Below are 19,722 nucleotides of genomic sequence, written 5' to 3'. Positions count from 1 at the left end.
TAGGTGTCAGTGCCTGTTTGTGTTGGTGCTGGTAGGTATTGACAGGTAACAGTCACGATAGGTGTCACTGCCTATAGGCATCAATGCCTGCTGGTGGAAAGGACAATGCCTTACATAATCCATAGGTATCAATGTTAATAAGTGTGGTCAGGTACTGATGCTGATAAGTGTATATATAGGTGCTGATAGGTATCAGTGTTTCCTTATAGKTATCAGTGCAAGTTGGTATTGGCATCAATAGGTATGGATATCTATTGGTACTGAAAAGAGTTGATAGGTATGCATAGGTATCAATGCTGATAGGTATGGATAGGTATCAATGGCTGCTGACAGATATCAATGCCTCTCGGTATCAATAGGTATTGACACCTGGTATAATCAATAGGTATCAATGCCTGTTGTTGTCAGTGCCAATAGGTATCAATAGGTAATGGTATTGCTGGTTGATGATAGGAGCTGGTGCCAGCATTTAKTAATGCCTGCTGATTGATGCAAGTCAGTATCAGTATCAAAAGGAACTGATAGGTATGGATAAGTATCAATATCAATAGCTATCGAAAGATACTAAGAGGTATCAATAGGTGCTGGTGTCGATAGGAATAGGTCCCAATATGTGCCAGTACATATCAGCGTCTTTTGAAAGGTATTGATGTAAGCTGGTTTCAATGGTCATCGATAGGTGTGGGCAGGAATCAACAGCAATTGGTGCCATTAGATATAGATGCCTTTCGATATGGACAGGTATCGATGCCTGTCAGTATTGCTGCCTTTTGGGATGGATAGGTATCGATGCCTCATGTTATCAGTATGGGGTGGGTAGGTGTCAGTGCTGGTAGGGGTGGGTAGGAGTCAGAATTGAGAGGCATCAATAGCTATAGATGCTTGGCAATATTGATAGTTATGGATAGTTATTGATGCTGATACGTGTTGTTAAATGCCAGTGTCTGCTGATAGGTATCGATGCTGATAGGAATTATTAGGTCACAATAGGTATTGATAGGTATCGATGACAACAGAAATCCATAGGTGCCAATGCATACTGATAGGTGTCGGTATTGATAGGTGTAAATATCTGGTGGTATTGGCACTGATAAGTATTGATGACAGTAGGCACAGATAGTTATTAATGCTGATAGGTGCCAATAGGTATGGATAGCTATCAATACTGGTAGGTATTGTTAAGTATCAATGTCTGCCAGTAGGTATCGATACCTGTTGCTATCACTAGGTAACAATACATATGGATAGGTAGTGATTGGTATCAAAAGGTATTGGTGCCTATAGAGATTGATGCCTGCCAGAAGGTGTCAATGCCTGTCAGTGTCAGTATCAATAGGTATTGATGGGTATTAGTATCAATATATATTGATGGGTGTAGATGCCTTCTAGTATTGGTATCAAGAGGATTCGATAAGTATCAATGCTGATAGGTATTAATGTCAATAGGTGTCATTAAGTATCAATGTATTCTGATAGATATAGATGTCTGTAAGTATTATTAGGTAACAAAAGGTATGGATAGGTGATGCGGATAAGAATGGATAGATATTAATAAATATCAATATGTATCAGTGCTAATAGGTACTGATGCCTGTCAATATCAGTATTGATAGAAATTGGTGGGGATTGATAAATATGGGTATGGATGCCTATCAGTATCAATAGATATTGTTGCCTGCCAATAAGTATATGTGCTGATACGTATTGATAGGTGCCAATATCAATAGGTATTGATATTAAAATCAGTATTGAATTTGATAGGTTTGGATACCGTTCGATATTGATAGGTGCTGATATTGATAGGCATGAATTCCTCTGGATTTTGATACCCTAGGAAATGTATCTATATCAATAGGTATCCATAGGTACCAGTAGGTACCAATATCAATAGGTACTGATATCAACAGGTATCAAAAGGTATCGATAGATATCAATATTAACAGATATCACTAGGTATCCAAACTGAATAATTCCTATTGATAGGTAAAAATATCGGTAGGTATTGATGCCCCTCAATGTTGATAGGTATAATTTTCTGTTGGTAGATATCATTTTAGATAAATATCAATATTGATATGTACCCTGTGCCTTTTGTCTGGCACTGGTGCCTATCAATATGGGTAGTATTGATATGGATAGGTATCAAGTTGAAACAGTAAAAACCTGTTGTACATATTTCCAGTGTTTTAGAAATAATAAATTATGTTGATTGGCATGATGCATAAAAGAATTGTTATTGCACAAGGCTGTTGGATGAATCACTGGATAATCTGTATTAATTTTGTTGTTTCATTTGAGCTGAAATATATTAGTTTGGTTTGTTTTTTTTTAAAGGCTATTGAACACTAACCAAATTCAGAAGATTTCAAGAAATGTTTTTGAAGCGCTTGAAAGTCTGCAATATCTATAACTCAAAATAGAAGCATCATTCTGTGATATACCTCAATAGCTAAACTGCAGTTTTTAGTTACTAAAGATAATCAAAAATATTTTATTCTGAATACAAAACTGTTTATTCATAGCCTGCCACGTTTAGTTTATACTTACTGAAAATCATATAGTTCCACAACGTGGTTGGACTAATGAACCAATGAGTAGTGTGATTTTGTGTTTTATGCCTAATTGCTTAAATCTGAAGAAGGGCTGCGTAAGGTGTCCCTTTTTATTGCTGCGTTCATTGGTTTGCATTAAAGTTTAAATCCCTAACCATAAGTATTGCTCATAACTATTGCTCTTGTTTAAATCTGGGGGGAATTTGTGACCCTCCATTTCACATCATACACAAATGACAAGTTATTGTTCAATGCAGCTTTAACATTGAACAGATTCTGAGTAAAAAACATTTTCATTGATTCTGGTCCCACTTGGATACATAAAAGCTTTGAGCATTTCAGGAACTTTCATCCAAAGACTGCTTTAATGATTCTGTAATTAACATGCGAAATGTGAAAAACATGAATCTACAGAAAAAGGTTTTTTTTTTTTTTTAATACTGAGTAGCTTAATACAATTAATATTTACAATAAGTGAGCACAGACCAGATTAGGAAAAGAATTGACTGGTGAAAGAAAGAAACAGACAAGTTTGATGGTATTCTATTGAACAGGAATGGAATAAAATGTATCTGAGAGTTCTTAAAGGACTTAAAGCAAAATAAATGTGGAAAAATTAACCACTATATCCAAGAAATTTTGAAGAAAATCAAAGATGTAAAGGTTTAGAGAATGCCTATACCTGTATTTGAAAAAATAAAATAAAATAAAGGAGAACTCTGAGTTATGCACTAACTGGGCTCATTTCAACATCTCAGGAAGCAGATTTTTTGAAGCAAACATTTTAATAGTTGATTTATAAGCACTTAGAGGATAAGAACAGCCAAAACAGATTTATCCAGTACTGATGGAGTTCAACTAAATATTTCCTGTGACACGTTATCAGGTCTTCTGGATAGGGCAGAAGTAACATACAGCATTTATTTTAGGGTTAGTAAAGTCTTTCACATACTTCCTGATGTTCTCACAAGCAAGCTATGGAAATATGGCCTAGATGAAACAACTGATTGGTGGGTAATCAATGTGCTGAAAAACTTGATTTAGATAGTAGCTCTAAGCTGTCAACTGCTAGGCTGGAAGGATAAAGTGAGTAAAGTCCGAAAGTCAGAAATAAGTAATAAAAGCAACACCCAGGCCAATGTACTTATGGATGAAAAGTGTTGAGGGAAAAGAAAAAGTAGGTTGTGAATGCAGTTCGATTTACCAACTAGTTATATCCAGACACTATTCAGTGATGTAGACAAGTTTTATTTCACCTCAGCTTCACTGTGATTTGAATTTGTTATATTTACATCAACTCTGCTCCTGATAATATACAAAAGCTGGCTGTTCAGTGCAGGTCAAATTATGTCCTTTTTGATGAAGTACAGCAGGGAACATGCAAGTCATCTTTTATATAGTTTTGGGAAAATGTACTAATCTAGCCAGAGGAAGAATGCAGCATAAAGACGTCTGGCTGTTCCTGTAACTCATAGGTTTTTTCAAGTTCTGAAGATCTGCGTTGCAGCTTGGAAGGCAGAACTGACATCTATATTTTCTATTATATTTTTTCCTGTCGTAGCATCAGCTAGACATAAAGCTTATGGTTAATTTGTTTCTCCTTAAGGCTCTGAAGAAAACACAAAACAAAACTGCCCACCAACCAGTCACAACATATAGTGGTATCAATTCAAAGAATAACATTAATGCTGTCACTTTTTCCCTCTGTAATCTTGTTCGCTTGATGCACTTCATCTCTACCAGAAGGGTTAGAAATTGGCTTCATTCATCCAAATGCTAATCACTGCACTGAGTTTACTGTTCACACTTAACCATTATATATTAGATATTTCACTCCTAACAACTGTCACTATGTTTTTTACAACTTGCATCTAATAACCTTGCAAAGGTATGGTCTATTTTTTTAAATGCAGTTTAATGTGCTTTTTTGTGTGTTTTAGTGTTGTTCATCTAAGCCATTAGACTATTCAATATCCATGACAAGTGGTCTGTTTTCTCTGTTGAGAGTTTGTATGGATCAATATTTAATTCAAATTAGTCTCCAAGTTATGCAGTAATCATTTATTTTATGCCCAATATTTATAATATAGATGGTTGAGTCAATAAGTCTGTACTTATTCTTATAAATACAAGTTTTACAGAATTAAGATACTGATCAAACTCACATTTTAACTGAAGGAATCTTAAATCAGATGGTCCAAGTCGTGACTTTTTATAGATTTTGATAATAGTTATAAGCAGATGGCAAACATATCTTAATTAGAAGACTAAAACTTTTTCTAAGAAACTGCTTCTTATAATTCTCTTTTTTATTTGCTCTTTTTATCTCTATGTCCCTCCTTCCCTCAGTCTTTGGGAGGGCTAAATTTAATAATATGACTGAGCTGACATCCCTATTTTTAAATCAGTCAGCACACTTCTTTCTTTGTATATATTGTTCAAATGTAATTCTTAGAGCTGGTTGAAATAAAGTTTTTTCTACCTTTCAGTTTCCTGCAGTCTCACAGCTGGATTTGATTCCTATCTTAGGCACCCATTCGAATTCCTCCTTGGGAACCAAGAAGCTCCAGGCAGATCATTGCTTTCATATTTGGTGCTGTATGAGCACAGAAGGGACTTGGAGAGTGAAGTACCTCCTGTAGTTTCAGGGCRCACCGATCTCTGTGCATATATTATCACATACGGAGATTCTAGAGAGGATCTAGACAGGAGTAGAGCAATGTTGGTGTATGGAGGAAACTGGCTTGTTTAGTAAGGGAACGATTGTGGGGGTTTTATAAGGTACCCGTGTGTGCAGTAATGGAGGCCGTGGTATTTTCAGTTAAATGTAAGGCTGCCAGGCATACTGCTTTGCAAATTGTCCTTCCCAAGAGCTGGGACCATCACTTGAAGCTTGTATGTAGCTGGCCTGGAGCTTGTTGTCCTACTGGGACTGGTCCTGAGGCAGGGCTGCCCTCTGGTTGACTGAACAGGATACAATACACTAGGACTGGACATAGCCTGTCTGGAGTGCAGGGGTGCTGTTTTACAGTTGTCACGGAAGGTCGTCGCAACTGCACTGCTGGAGCACAGGACCAGTTAAGAGCCTGTTTTTCAGCCACAGTTTTGCAGATTGGGGAATGTCATTGACACATCAGAGGAAATATAATCACCCAATTCTACAGCTGGGTGCCAGAGTGTGTATTTGTAGCTTGTGCACAGAAAACAATAATCTGAAATGTCTAAACGTATGGGTGTCATGTACTACAGTGCTTTTTGTAGCCACCGATAATCAATCAGAGCATCCAGAATGGGATCCATGTCTGTTAATCTGGCCACGTTGCCTTCATAGAAGGCAATCCAGCACCATATAAGTAATATCCATGATGAATACGTGCATCACATCTGTGTTAGGATGCTTCCATCAGTTGAGGGTGAGCAGGGTATAAATCTCTGGGTCTTGTCCTCCTACCAAGTCCCATATAGAGGATACAGATCACTCTGAGCCTGCTCTTCTTTTGACTTTAGTCCTCATTTGTGTCTTCACTGGTAGGTGGCATTATGGGTGCAGAGGTCCTGAGGCAGGTAGAGACTCATTTTTAATATCAAGAAGACATGCAGTGTGCATGATGAACTAGACATCTTGCAAAAGTGAAAGGACTGCTTAGGAGGGAGGAAAGTCATGTAGCTTAATTCACTGATTCACTGAGTTTAATTCACTGATTTGACACTTTAACTCTGAGTAGAAGCAGGGCTACCAAAGTCAGCACAGAGAAAGCCAGTGGATATTTCATATTTAGTCAACTTGTTCAGCGTACAGGGGCAGCATGAAAGAAACCATCCATACCTAAACCATTGTTCACTGACTTTTGTTGTTGTTGTTGTTCTATCCACAGGAATTAGGGAGCACACTTTATTTTCACTTTTTGGTAATCTTTTACATTTTGAGAGCTAGTACCACTTCTCTCTCTCTCTCTCTCTCTCTCTCTCTCTTTTTCCTTATGGATTATACAACCATTATTTCCTCAGAGGACATGTTTTCTAGGCCTCAAGTCCCTTTTGATATTATTCTCTGGACTTCTTATAATTCATCTATGTAGTATGCTAATGAGGCCTCAGTCATGCTGAGTAGAGTAAAATGACTACTTTACATTTTTCATGTATGGTGTTCCCACTTACACATCATGATGTGATGCATACTATTTCACATTGCTTTCACTTTTTCATGCACTTTGAGATCCACTATAATTTTAGGTCTTTTTTTTCCTATCTTGTTCCTTTTTCTCCACAGAGTATTTGTGCAGTTGATTATATGTGTATTGCTATTTAGTTATCCCCACTGAATTGTATCCTTTTATTTGAGACTGTTTCTCAAATTTGTGAAGAATATTTTGAATTCCAGCCTTGTGCCGCTTCCTGCTCTGCAAATGAAGGAATTATACTCACATCATTAATAAGAACAATGGAAGTGATGGATGAAGAACAATTCCCTCTCAGTACCTCCTGCCAGTGGTATTATGTGGGCTACAGGTCACCCACTGTTTCCATTGAGGAAAGGACCACTTGGGCAGCAAACAAACCTGAATTATGTCTTTCTATACCTGTTTGCCTGAGAGCTGCCTCTGCACCACCATGTGAAGAAGGAGTGGTGCTGAAGATAAGGCTCTTCCTTGGAGTCTGTATGTAGCCCAGGGAGCGAGGCAGGGAAGAAGAGCTGCTGCCTCCCCTATTATTGCAGTCTGGTGCACAGTATGTCTCGAAAAAAAAAAAAAAAAAAAAAAAGGTTTTTATCTTTTGGACGCTGCAAGGTACCTTGGTGCCAAATCTACGTTACATAGATGACTGTCTCGTAAACCAAAGGTGTTATATGGTGCACAAAGCCAAAGGGCAACTTTATGGTCACTTTGCTTTGCTTTTGTATAATCTTCTAGAAATCATGGAGCTACTGTTGTTTTTGTTACCTTGAGAAGGGGAAGTGGTAGAGGTGGCTCATAATTTTTGAACATCAGAAAGAACTTGATGATCATCTGCATTTGGCCTGTCACAGAAGTAGGAGGAACTGAAGCAGCAATCACTGACATCTGGAAACCCTTAGCTGTATTTCCCAGGCTTGCATATGGCAAAAAAAATCTGCCCTAATTATTTGACAAGGTTTATTCTTGGCAAGTTCATGTTGTCTATCCTGTATTAGTGTATGCAGTTGAAATTCACAAACCAGTCTTCTGTAGGTTGTGAATTTTGATTAATCTTTAACCCGACTTTCTGGTGGACAAATAGTAGGATTTTTTGAGAAATATGTTTTGGGGAATATAAAAAAGCAACTAGGGAAAACCATTAATATTTGGTTCCTGTTTGTAAGCAGGATAAATCGTATGCAGTCTCAGGGATAAAATATTTCTGGTTGAAGGGATACAGCTATAAAACTGATTCTATACAGAGGTGATAGGACAAATCCATGAACTATTTTTTTTTTGTAGAATCATTATAAAAAAGCCTTTCTATTTGAAAAAGTCTGTTCATTATTCAAGTGAAACTCCCATCTCTGATCACCTAATTAATGTTCATATTTGAGAAGGTCGTGGCTTTGTCTGTTTTTTGTTTCAGCTGCTTGTTTTATTGTGTATTTTGCTTGTGACAATAAAGAGTTAATTTTTGCTTAGGATAGTTAAAAAGTAGCAGGAAAAAGTGTACAAATGTCTATAATAGAAATCTGTTTACCATGCTTAAAAGAACAGATATTGTTCCCTTTGGAGTTCACTTCTCAGCGTGCTGAATTCCTCACTCCCACTTTAGCATAGAGGAGGGAACCCAGGTGAGAAAGCAAAGCCGAGCCCTTTGATGTAGATAAAAATACAGCCACTGAAGCATAAAGGGAAAGAAAGCACCAGAATACAGACTTTCTCATTTCTCCCTACTTATCCACCCACAAAAAGTGAACTTCTGGGATGTGTTAAGCTTCCCAATGCATTAAGTAAGACAAAAGAATCTTGTGACAGGTTAGTGGTGCAGCTCTCATGAATTCTGACACAAAGTTAACCCTGCAAGAACAGCTCGTGCCCTACAAAAAAGAAGAGACCTGAGGAGACTGCCAAATTCAGGAATGACGCTAGAAGATGTGTTCACTCAGAGGCCACAGTAGTTGATAGCTGTTTAAAATTTTATATTATTTTATGATAAGAATTTAAGAATTATTTTTATATTAGGCTTTTTTTTTCCAAATAATTAAAAAGAAGCTGGTGAAGAGAGAGGATTATCTGAGATCTTTCATAATTTTAATATTGGAACTCTGCCCCAAGAGTCTCCTTCTAGAAACCGGATTTGTGGTTTTCTTAGATGTTTTTGAATTGAGATTTTGTTCAAAAAGCTCATATAGTTTTGATTGCTATTAGGGATGGAAGTGACGTATTGTTAGGAAAGTGTCTGGGTACATTAGTCGTGCAAAATTTTTTGCTGGCAACAGACCTTTTATGAGGGATTTGGGAACAGGGTTAAAGAGTTACAGAAAGGCATCTCCTGCAGGTACTAAGTTTTTCTAGTAGCATAGTCATCTTTTTTTTTTTTACAGCAACAAATTATTTATCAAAATATAAAATAGTCATTCTAGGCTCTCTTTATAATCAGTGGAGAAAACCAGCCATTTTTAGGTAATTTGCATTCAGGCAATAAACATACATTTAACCTATTTTAGATGTCTAGTTTAGAGTAGGATAAGTCACTCAGTGAAGTTGCCTTTTTCTCTCCTTTTAGCTATTAAGGAAATTGAGATAATTTACTCAAATACAGTTTGATGGTATGTGTTTTGTTGGACAAGCTCCTTTCTTCCCCCCACCTCTGGAGGAATGAGGAAAGGGGAAGGTTGGTGACAATTCCCTCCCTCCCCTCAAAGAATGGGCACAAGAATGAAAAGAAAAGTAACTTGAACTTTGAGTTGTTGCCATATGATTCCCATCAGAGTTTAATCACAACTTTGCATCTTTTTGTTTCAATTCAATCAAAATGAAACAAGTTTATTCATTTATTTCCACATAGAATCAACAAAATAAGACTTTTTAAATCTTTTGCCTTCTTGTGGGCAAGATGGAGAGAAATCATAGTTTTATACTTTTTAATGCACTTATTTTAAGGCTGATTGCTAGCATTCAGTGATACAATTAGCATGCTGGTGGTGTCTGTAACAGTACAAGTAGACTGATGCTCCAAGAACAGTAATAAAAGCAGCTCAGGCAAGGAAAAGCTGTCACGATTGCCTTCTTACACTCAGATATTCAGAGGAACATATGCAATGCTGTATTTGGTCATGTGCCTGTGAAGATTTCATCAATAATGGGCCAATATCAGATACTTCAGCGGTAGGTACAAATACGTGTGCAGTTCCTGGTTATGAAATATGACATTAGTTAATTATGGAATATGACATTCTAAAGTCCTTTCTTTCATCTGTCACATAGAAGCTGACTTATAATAAGAAACCGGGTGATTTATTTAGATAATAATTTGAGTTAGGAGATGGTATCATGGATTTTCTTTTGTCTTTCTTTTCCTATAGTGGTTAAATGCTTTTTCCAAAACCACTTTTATTTTTCACTAAGTGATGTTATTGCAAATGAGCACTAAATGTGAAGAAGAAACCAGCTATGAGATTCTGAGCATATTTTTTTCTAGAAACTATTTTGCATGGCATATTATCCAAAAAAACATTTTATTTGGAAAAAAATTACAATCATCCAAGTAAGATAAAGTATTTTTTGCATGTAATCTGTTTTTCATCAATTGGAAGAATCTAACCTGAATTTCTTTTCCTAAATGCCACTTTATTTGATGATAGGAAGGCTAACCATTTGAATAGAAGATAATTGTATCCAACACGTCTGTGTTTTGCTTTGTTTTTCAAGGAAACTAAGTAATATTTATAAAAATAGTAAGTACCAGGGTGCTTATTATGTCTTCTATTCCTCATTGAAACAATTTTGTCTTTGCAGTTATCTATACAAGAACAAAACTCACGCAATAGATCGAAAGGCTTGCGTCTCTGGAACAGCTGTAAGTAACCCAACCCTATTGACTGAAATGTCTCCCATAGAATTCCTAGAAATGTTTATTCTTTAATTGTTGCCTTGAAATATGGGAAGCTGTATATTAGGACTACGTAAATTCACTCTGTAAATATAGCTATAGTTATTATAAATTCTGTAAATGTTATTTTCTTTAAGAGTGACACTAACGTAACTATAGTTCCTAAAGTAGGAAGCTGTTGCTCAAGCCCCCTTCTCACTGTGGAAAGACCCCTACCTGCTGAGGAAAGCGCCAGTGTTGTATGTTTTGTTTTGCTCCTTAGAAAACACTCCTGATTTCCATTTATATGAAGACACCCTTGGGTTACTAGATTCCTGATTTTGGTGCACAGTAACCAAACCAAACACGCAAAAAAACCCTGCACAAATCATGTTTGGTAGTGTGACTACAGGTGTGTGAATTAAAGGATCAAATAATAAAAAGAAATGAAAAATCCTATCCAAAACAACCAAAAAAATGTGTGTTCTGTAGAGCAAGTGCCACTGAAATAGCATTTGATATGGTATTCCATATTTGTAGCTATTAATCATTGAATATTTACCTTGATAGCCCTAATAGTTGAAAAGCATTTTCAAAATTAATGATAACTTTGGGGTTTTCACTGCAGCCAAAGTAAAGATTTTAATTTTCTGTTATAAAACTAGATCAAAACAAACATTACTTACTTCCTGTTATAAGCAGATGTCCGTGTTAACAAAATGAAGATAAACTGCTGAGAATAATATTTTAAGGTCGCATAATTATCAAAGGCTAGTTAATTATTTCTTGAATGTGTCTGTGTCATTACTTAATTTTACTATAAAAGTCACTGTAGCAAGTTAATTATGCTACAGAGCAAATATCTCATTTGAATGTATCTTTCTTTGAATTCTTTTGTTATCTTCACCTTTAAATAGATGCAGTGCAAACAGTCACTTTTTCATAACTGAGTATATTTGAGCATGCATCTGAAATACAGAAACAAACATCTACAATAATACCAATGGAAAAATTCAGATAGTACTTACAAACTGATTGAAGGCTCCTTGTGTTTCACTGTCATTTGCCAGTTATAAGGTATTCTGCCCTGCATGAGATTTTGACTACGTTTGTCATAAAAATTTGAAGAACTTTGTCAAGTCAGAAATATTAACCCCGTTTTTCAACAGAGAAACTAATTCACAAAGATCTGACTCTTTGGAGGTCAAGAAGATCAACAGAGAGCTGAAGATTAATACTAGAGTTTATGTAGAGAAAGTGCTTTACCTAGGGATAATTCTTCATTGGATATTCCATGTGAATTCATAATGTAGATACTAAAATTGGGCTGAGGTGGAAGAACTGATTGTGAAAGATTAAGATTGTTTTAATTTTAATGAGGAAATAAATCCCCAAATTTTATAGTCTTCTACAAAACAAAATAAAAAAATATTAAAAAATCTTTTTTTGTCCTTGAAATATGTTTGCTCTTACAATTTATTTTATTTCAACTTCCAATTTTTTATCTTATGGCTATAAAATAATAATAAATTTTAAACAAAATGTGCTTTTGAAATGAAAAATTTGAAATATCTCATGTTGATGATGTTGAAATGTCCTGAAACATCTCATGAAGCATTTGCTTGTCATGGAAAAACACTTATTCTCTACTGAAAAACAATTCCATTAAAATTTTATGAACATCTCTAAAAGGGGCAAATTATGGGTGCTTAACAACAACCTCACACCAGGTCACTCTTTCCTCTGCCAAATGTCATCATGCCTCAGGTAAAAATACTGTTGAAATCTTGGATGTAATAAATTGGGGGTATATTTGTAGGTAGAGACCTTTTATTATTATTATTATATATTCTTTTTTATTAGATAACTAATATAGCTGGAAAAATGCACAAGCTTTCACACATGGGAACCTGGCTTCAATATTTAAATTGAAGCATCAGATCTCAAGGCTAAATACAGGTGAGAATAGTGTCTTGCAGCTGATTTAACTATGTATTATAGGTCGTCTCTGACAGAAAAATTGGAGCATAAAGATATTAACAGGAAAGGAGAGAGAAGAAAGAAAGAAAGAAAGAAAGAAAGAACGGACGGACTAGTCATTTCCAGGGGAAGAAATGAAATGTTATATAAAATGTCAATATGACTATAATGTGCTATAAAATCTGTATCATACGGAATCCRTAGTCTTTGGTATTTAGTAAATAACTTTTTTGTAGCTCTCTCTTCTTATTCTTTTAGCATCTACTCTGAGGTTTAAAAATGCTTGAGCAAGCAAGTGCCATTGTCAGGGTACAAGATACTATAACTGTTTCAAAAGGTATGTTTCTGTATTGTGTAAATATGCTCATTATAAATCTTTAACAATGACTAAGCTCTATCTTGCATCTCTTGTGTAACTTTCTATATAATGCTAGATAACATTTAAATATCAGAATTAACATTGATATCATTTATGTTTTTACTTACCAGGTAGAAATAGATCAAGTTGATTCTTTTATATAGTGAAATTATCCACTGATTATTTATCAGATTTGTTTGGTTCCCCTAGTAACAACTAGGAAATCTAGGAAATGAGTCAAAGTAAATTCTTTAATCTCATTAAACTGTCAGAGTGACAATCAAGGTCCACACCTTTCCTATCGTTTTGTTTTAGCTGCCATGTTCAGTTGCATCCAGACTATATCTCTGCTGCAATGCCTTTTTTTTTTCTTTCCCTCCAAAAAAGAGCTCCAGTATTTTAGCTTTTTCTTTAATCTGATAATAGAACTTTTATCCAAGTCCTCGTGACTTTAGGCTTTCTCCTGTTTTCTACCCAGCACAACCTTGTCCTAGAAAATGCTTCTGTTGAGATTTTGAATTTTCCCTAATGACATTTTCCCATCCTTTTGCAAAGAGTAGACTTATCTATTTATCATTCATTTTCAACTATTGTTAAAAACTGCTCTTTCTGGTACTGAATATTCTCATGTAAGCTTGCATACCCTTTCTGTCCCCTCTGGGACATACTGTGCATTTGGAAATATGTTATACTCACCCAATCTTTACTTTCCTCCGATCCATTCTAATCCACTAGTACTTGCTTATAAACATTTCTTACATCTTTTTTTTTCTTCTGAATGATCCCTTGACTGTGAAACAGTACTATTGAAATAAACTGAAACAAGAATCATGTTCTCTTTCAAAACCCCTCTTGAAAATCTAGCTTTATTGTGACGTTCCTGAAAACTGCCATACAATGTTATAAATGGATGGAAGGCATCACGACACTTATACTACTTATGTTTTTAAAATACAGAAAATTGTCCTTAAATCCTAGAGATAGTATATGTAAAAAGAATAAGCTTTCATATCCTCAGATCATTATTCCTTCCCTCTTCCTCTATCAAGCATGCTTTTCATATTGTTCCATCTTACCATTGTACAGACAGAATCTTTGGGATATTTCCCTGGATGTTTATACCATGTCAGGGGCTAAATTTGCATTAGTGACCACTGCTCAAAACACTGTTACCATTATTCAGTTAGAAAGAGCAGGACAAAATCTTTCCCCGATGTGTTTATGTAGAAATCCATCTGAAAAAGTCATGTAGGAGATGAAAGTGCTGTGATTAGATAGCTTTGACATAACTGTAGGTTAGGATTTTGAAAATAAAACTTGGGCAAAGCCTTGTTAATTTTTAGTGGTGGTAGGACATCCAGGTGCATTTCTGAAGACCTCATATTCAAAGATTTACCATCTTAAAAACTGGAAAAAGCTTATTTCAAGAAGGAAAACATGATTTATATATTTGTTTCAAGTTCTTGCTGGCTTGTCAGCTAATTAGGCTACAGTTTTCAGTAGTATGATTTTTTTCTTTCTTTCTACTTAAACATATGTTTTCATCAGGACTTCATAGAAATTTTGGGTCATGATGTTCCATCCTTTCATGTATCATCCTCATAAGAGGATGTTACTTGATTGTAGCACATTAAAATGAGTCTCATTAACCTGTTTTATGTAGTGGTTGACATTCAGAAGCAGTTTTAAATTCTGAAATTCTGCCAAAACATTCAAGCATGGATGTATAAAGTTGGATTTCTCCATCTGTAACTGCAACTTCCAAACTATGTTAGTTCAGTATTTTAGGTAAAAGTTTCAACTCGCCTCTGATGAATCTGTTGAAGTTTTGGCRTCATTAAACAGTGCGAGGCATAGCGGGGGGGGTGTTTACTTGTCTTACGCACTGCATTTCTCTTCTTCACAGCTATCTGAATCCTGCTAAGATCACGAAGTGCATGGTAATAGATGACTTTGCTGCACACCCTTCCCTCCCCTCCCCTGACTGTTACCATTTTTAATCCATGAAACCACCTCCTGAAAAATGTTTTCTGCATTCCCACAAGTCCTTATCGCTCTCAGCTGAACTGTCCTACCCTGTGCTGGTCCTTTTCAATTATGTAGGTTTTCCTTTGGCCAAATGCGCATTTAATACAAAGTTTAAGACCAACTGGGAAGAATAAAAACTGGAACTGGTTATCTGTTGACCTTTCTAAAAGGAAAGTGATAAACTGCTGGGGCAGCTCACAGTGCTTCTCCACCTTCCCAGCCATCCCGCTGCTAATCCTTTCTGGATCCCAAAGCAGCAATGAGAATATTTTGTTTCCAGGAGCATCTGTCTGAGGATGTGAAGTGAATGTGGACAACAGTGCTCAAAGTAATCACAAGACGATGGAGAGAGAGTTAAAGCAATTGCAGTGAGTTTGATGTTGCTAGGAAGCCTGTGCTGTTTTTCCCTGTTTTTATCCGTGGCAGTGGGTAGCAGGCAGTGGGTAGGGACACTTCAGTTCTAGCTGGAGGATGAAAAGGAAGCAGGTGTTTAAAGGAGCTATTAGGGGATAAGATTTCAGATGATATTTGAAGGAAAAAGTGGTTGTAATGGATATGTTCCATTTTAGCTAGAAAGCTATTTTAACAGATCTATAAGGTGTTACAAGAGAAAGCAAACGTCTTCTTTACTCTAGAGAGTAATGAATGTTAAACAAAAATCCCCAGTAATGAACTGCACTTGTCAAAAGCTTGTGTCAAGTTTGTTTCTCCAACTGATTCCCCCTCTAGCTGCCTAGCTTTATTGCCGCAAATATTTTCTCATGTATATTCTGTAATTCCCTTGCTTGGTGACAGTTAAAATAAATAAATAAATAATTATTGGGCTATCAAAATATAGTGCCTAGCCAGTACATTATAGTTTTTTAGAAGACTGATATAGAAACATTTTTGTTTTTTTGAATTTGTTTTTCATCTTCTGAAACCAATTGTAATATGAAATATGTCATATCACATTTATACAAAATGTTATAAACAAAACAGAAAATAGTTAAATTTACCTTTCCTTGTGAAGTTCTGGTAAAACTGAAATAAGGGTTTTTTGCATAGCTTATTAGTACCTATCATAAATTTCTTTGCCAATGCCTTATTTTTGAATGACTGAATAAATGAAAAACATGTGGTAAAGGTACACTGCACCTGATTATGAACAGAAAATGCTATCCAGATTCCTTCATTCACTGTATAACAGTCAATAATGTCATTAATATTCTCAGCATAAACAAACTTAGAAATGAATCTAACAAAGATTTTAACAAGTGTGTTTTGACTATTTTGCTAAAAAGTGACCTAATTTGCACTTCTAACAATACAGACCATTAACAGCAGACTGTGAGTATATTTCTACTGTGCTGTAGCAATAGCTTTACAATAAAATAGCGCTTAAAAATAAATGTTTCTGGGTAAATGTTATTTTTTAGTATTATCTATAGTAAAAACAGCCCACAAATATAATCCCTGTTCTTTGCCCTTTGGGGCAATTTTAATTCCCCTACATTTCAAATGCTTTTTTTTTCCTTTTAAAAAATATGTAGATAGAACAGTACTTAAAAATAAAATAAAATAAAATTCTTGGACCACTTCTGTGACTGTAAGTTTTTAAACAAAAAGCTGGTTCATAGTCCATTCTGAAATTCTTTCTGTTCTCCTGCTAACCAGTGAAATTCTGGATGAATCTCGCTTCTTTTTTTTTATCACGCTTTTTGGTGACTTGCCAATGCTGCTGATGACATTAGGAAGGAAGGAGAATGGATAATGCCTCTAGAGTACAACAGGGATGAAGCAAGATAAGGATATTACATTTAGTAGATTTACCAAATTCCTCTGAGTGTCAAACTAAATTCTGAAAACCAAACACTTATCATTATTATCACTATAATTATTGCCTCAAAAGCTTCAGTTTTTCCTGGTATAAATTCCCAAATATTATTAATTTAATTGGCAAGAGCACATGAAGGATTAACAGTCTTCCAGGGTCAAAATCTCATAGGTGCTGCACAAGCATAAGAAACGCTGTTCTGGAAAGCTTGCAGTGAAAGGCAAGTGATATTACAGAATGAAGACAGATACAATCAGATATAGCAGAAGTGCATATGCCCCCACTTACACTTGTAAAAGATACTTTGTTTTAAAGAAAATCTAGTTTTTTTTCAGGGACAGTATTTTAAAGAAATATATATTTTTCCCCCTAAAACTAGAATTTCGGAAAAATAAAAAGGGCGGGAGAGGGATAAGGTCAGTGTTACTATTTTTCCCAGTGATCAGAGCAGGAGACTGGAAAATGGCTGCTGTGGATTTTAGTGCTTATAGCTCAAGAGTGCTAATCAGGTCATGTAAATCCCTGAAACTCAGGGTTTTCTTCTATGAAATTGCTATAATGTGACCTACCCTCAAATGACAAATTGATTAATGCTGATAAGATGTCTTCATATCTTCAGTTGAGGCATTAAATATTTTCATTATTCTCCTTTTGATGATCAGCATATTAAGACTCATGCAGGTACTATGTAGTAATTGTGATTTTCTTTTTTCCCCACTGAACAGAATGTAACTGTATTCATAAAAGAAATCCACAGGGAAACAATTCAGTAATTATCAGCAGTTCCTTGATCAAAAATATTTGCTTCTCATTATGCAGAGAAAAATTAAGAAAGCAAGTAGAGTAGCCAGAAACAGCTTATTGAAGCCAATGTTAATCAAAAGCAATCTCAAGTTTCCTCTGAATTTTATCCAGCTGTGCCCCATTTCAAGGTAGAAAGGTACCCAGCAAACCAATGTTGCTCTAAATTAAGAGCAGTGTTGTGAGCTGGTTTGCTGGGTACAATTTTTTGATGAAAGACATACTCAGTTAAAGTATAATTACCAAGTTTTTGGACTGAGTCTGAAGTTATGAGTTGTATCTAATTTTAAAATATTAATTTAGAGATGAGGGCCATTATCAATAGGAAATCATGACTTTAAATAAACGCAAGATAATCACCAAGCTGCATGCAGCACAACATTATATATAAGCTTAAGGAACATGGTATTAGACCCAGACTGGGTCAGGAGCTGCTGCAGGGATGCGCAGCTCAGACGCGCGAGCCACAGACGGGTGCTACGGACCAACACGGGGCCTCAGCAGCCTGCTCCAGCCCTCCTGCCCTAACCGCTCGCTCGCTGCCTTACGCAGCCTACTCCATGCCCAGTGCTCTTTGGGGACTGGCGCTGTGTTTCTGGCTTCACAGAGACAGCTAACTACTTTTTACCTAAGTCATATAACCAGATTTCCAGAGGAAAAAAAGAAAACAAAAAGTTGAATCTTTTTCAAGGGTTTTACAAATCTAGCAGTGCACTGCAAGCAAAACCTTACTGAAATAAGCACCTTAATGTATAAACTAGGTCTCATATTGATCTGTCTTATTTTATCAAAATCATCTAAATCTGAGGTACAAGCTTTAACAAATTAGTCTGTATTTAACTGTTTGAAATACAGTTGTAATGAGGAAGTCTATAATGTTATGGCAAAAATTAATTAGTATTTACAAAAAGAAATGGAATATGATTTTATTGGCTTGTATGATCTATAACTGTAATAGTGTATGGTATGTAATTTGAAAAAGAGCCTCACTTAAGTGAACAGAAATTGAATAAAAGCATGGAAAACCGAGCCAAAGACTCAAGCCAGCAAAACGCTTTCAAATTGGTGCTGCTGCATGCGTGTTTCTCTTCCTCCTGCCCCTTCTTGACCCAAAATAGTAACACTGGGGAGTCCTTTTGTTGCCTTTCAGGAAACTAAGATCTGTGTGGCATCATTTTTTTCTGACAGTCTCATGAGTTGTGAACCTGAAAATGCAAGAATCATCTAGAGACTGAAGTTGTTAGATAGCTGTGGAAATTACATCTAGCTGTGAAATGTGATGAATAGATGATCTATTTGGAAAGCTTTCTGGAAATTTTTCTGTGACTATTCCTCTCTTTGGTCTGGTGCTTGTTTGCTCCAATACCTCCAAACTTCTTTCTTCATCGCTTCTGAACTGTTGAGTCTTCTCCTTCCCCTTGTATTTCAAAACAGTTTATACCCATCTACTGCAGCCCCACTTGAAAAAATACAAGCAACCAAAAGAAGGGAAAAAAAGAAAGCTATTAGTACGCATGTATCCATTGCCCTCATGAGATATAATATTTTTCTCAACTGCCTGGTTCAAATACTCCTATTATTAGTTGTTGGGGCTGATATTGCCTTTTTATACATTGCCTGCTGCACTGAGGTCTGCTTTTGGCTAGTCACTGCTATAATAAACAGAATGCATAACATCAGCTGTAGCTGAGTGCTCTTCTGAGGGAGAAAATATTGCACTGCATGTTTAGAAGTGTGAAGCAAATTGTTGGATAGTTTAGGATTTCTGAAGGAAGGAAAAATATCCGTTTTGCTCACATACCTCCATTTTCACATCTTTGTAAGTTTTGCTGTGTTTAGTTTCATAAAATCACTTTTCAAATACTGCTTATCCTGGACTTTAGACCTGAGTGTTGGTGTACCCGCAGTCCTACATGTTTTCTGTTTATGGCACAAAGAGGGTATTTAGATGCTGCTGATTTTCAACAGGGAGATGCTTACTGTGTGAAGGAAGGTAATGCTGTTTTCTTCTTTGGTTTCTGTGAGCCAGCCTATTAGTTGCTGACAATCTTTATTGAATCAGTACATGGCTTAATTCCAGAAATGAATTATAATGTAACATCATAGTTATGGGCTCAGAGAAAACAATGTTAGTGTGTTGACAGCTGTCATCAAAG

The sequence above is a fragment of the Apteryx rowi genome, unplaced genomic scaffold, assembly GCF_003343035.1.
Source record: "Apteryx rowi isolate R43461 unplaced genomic scaffold, aptRow1 scaffold_666, whole genome shotgun sequence".
Lineage (NCBI taxonomy): Eukaryota > Metazoa > Chordata > Aves > Apterygiformes > Apterygidae > Apteryx > Apteryx rowi.
The sequence above is the reverse complement of the archived record's forward strand: the minus strand, read 5'-3'. Positions refer to the sequence as shown.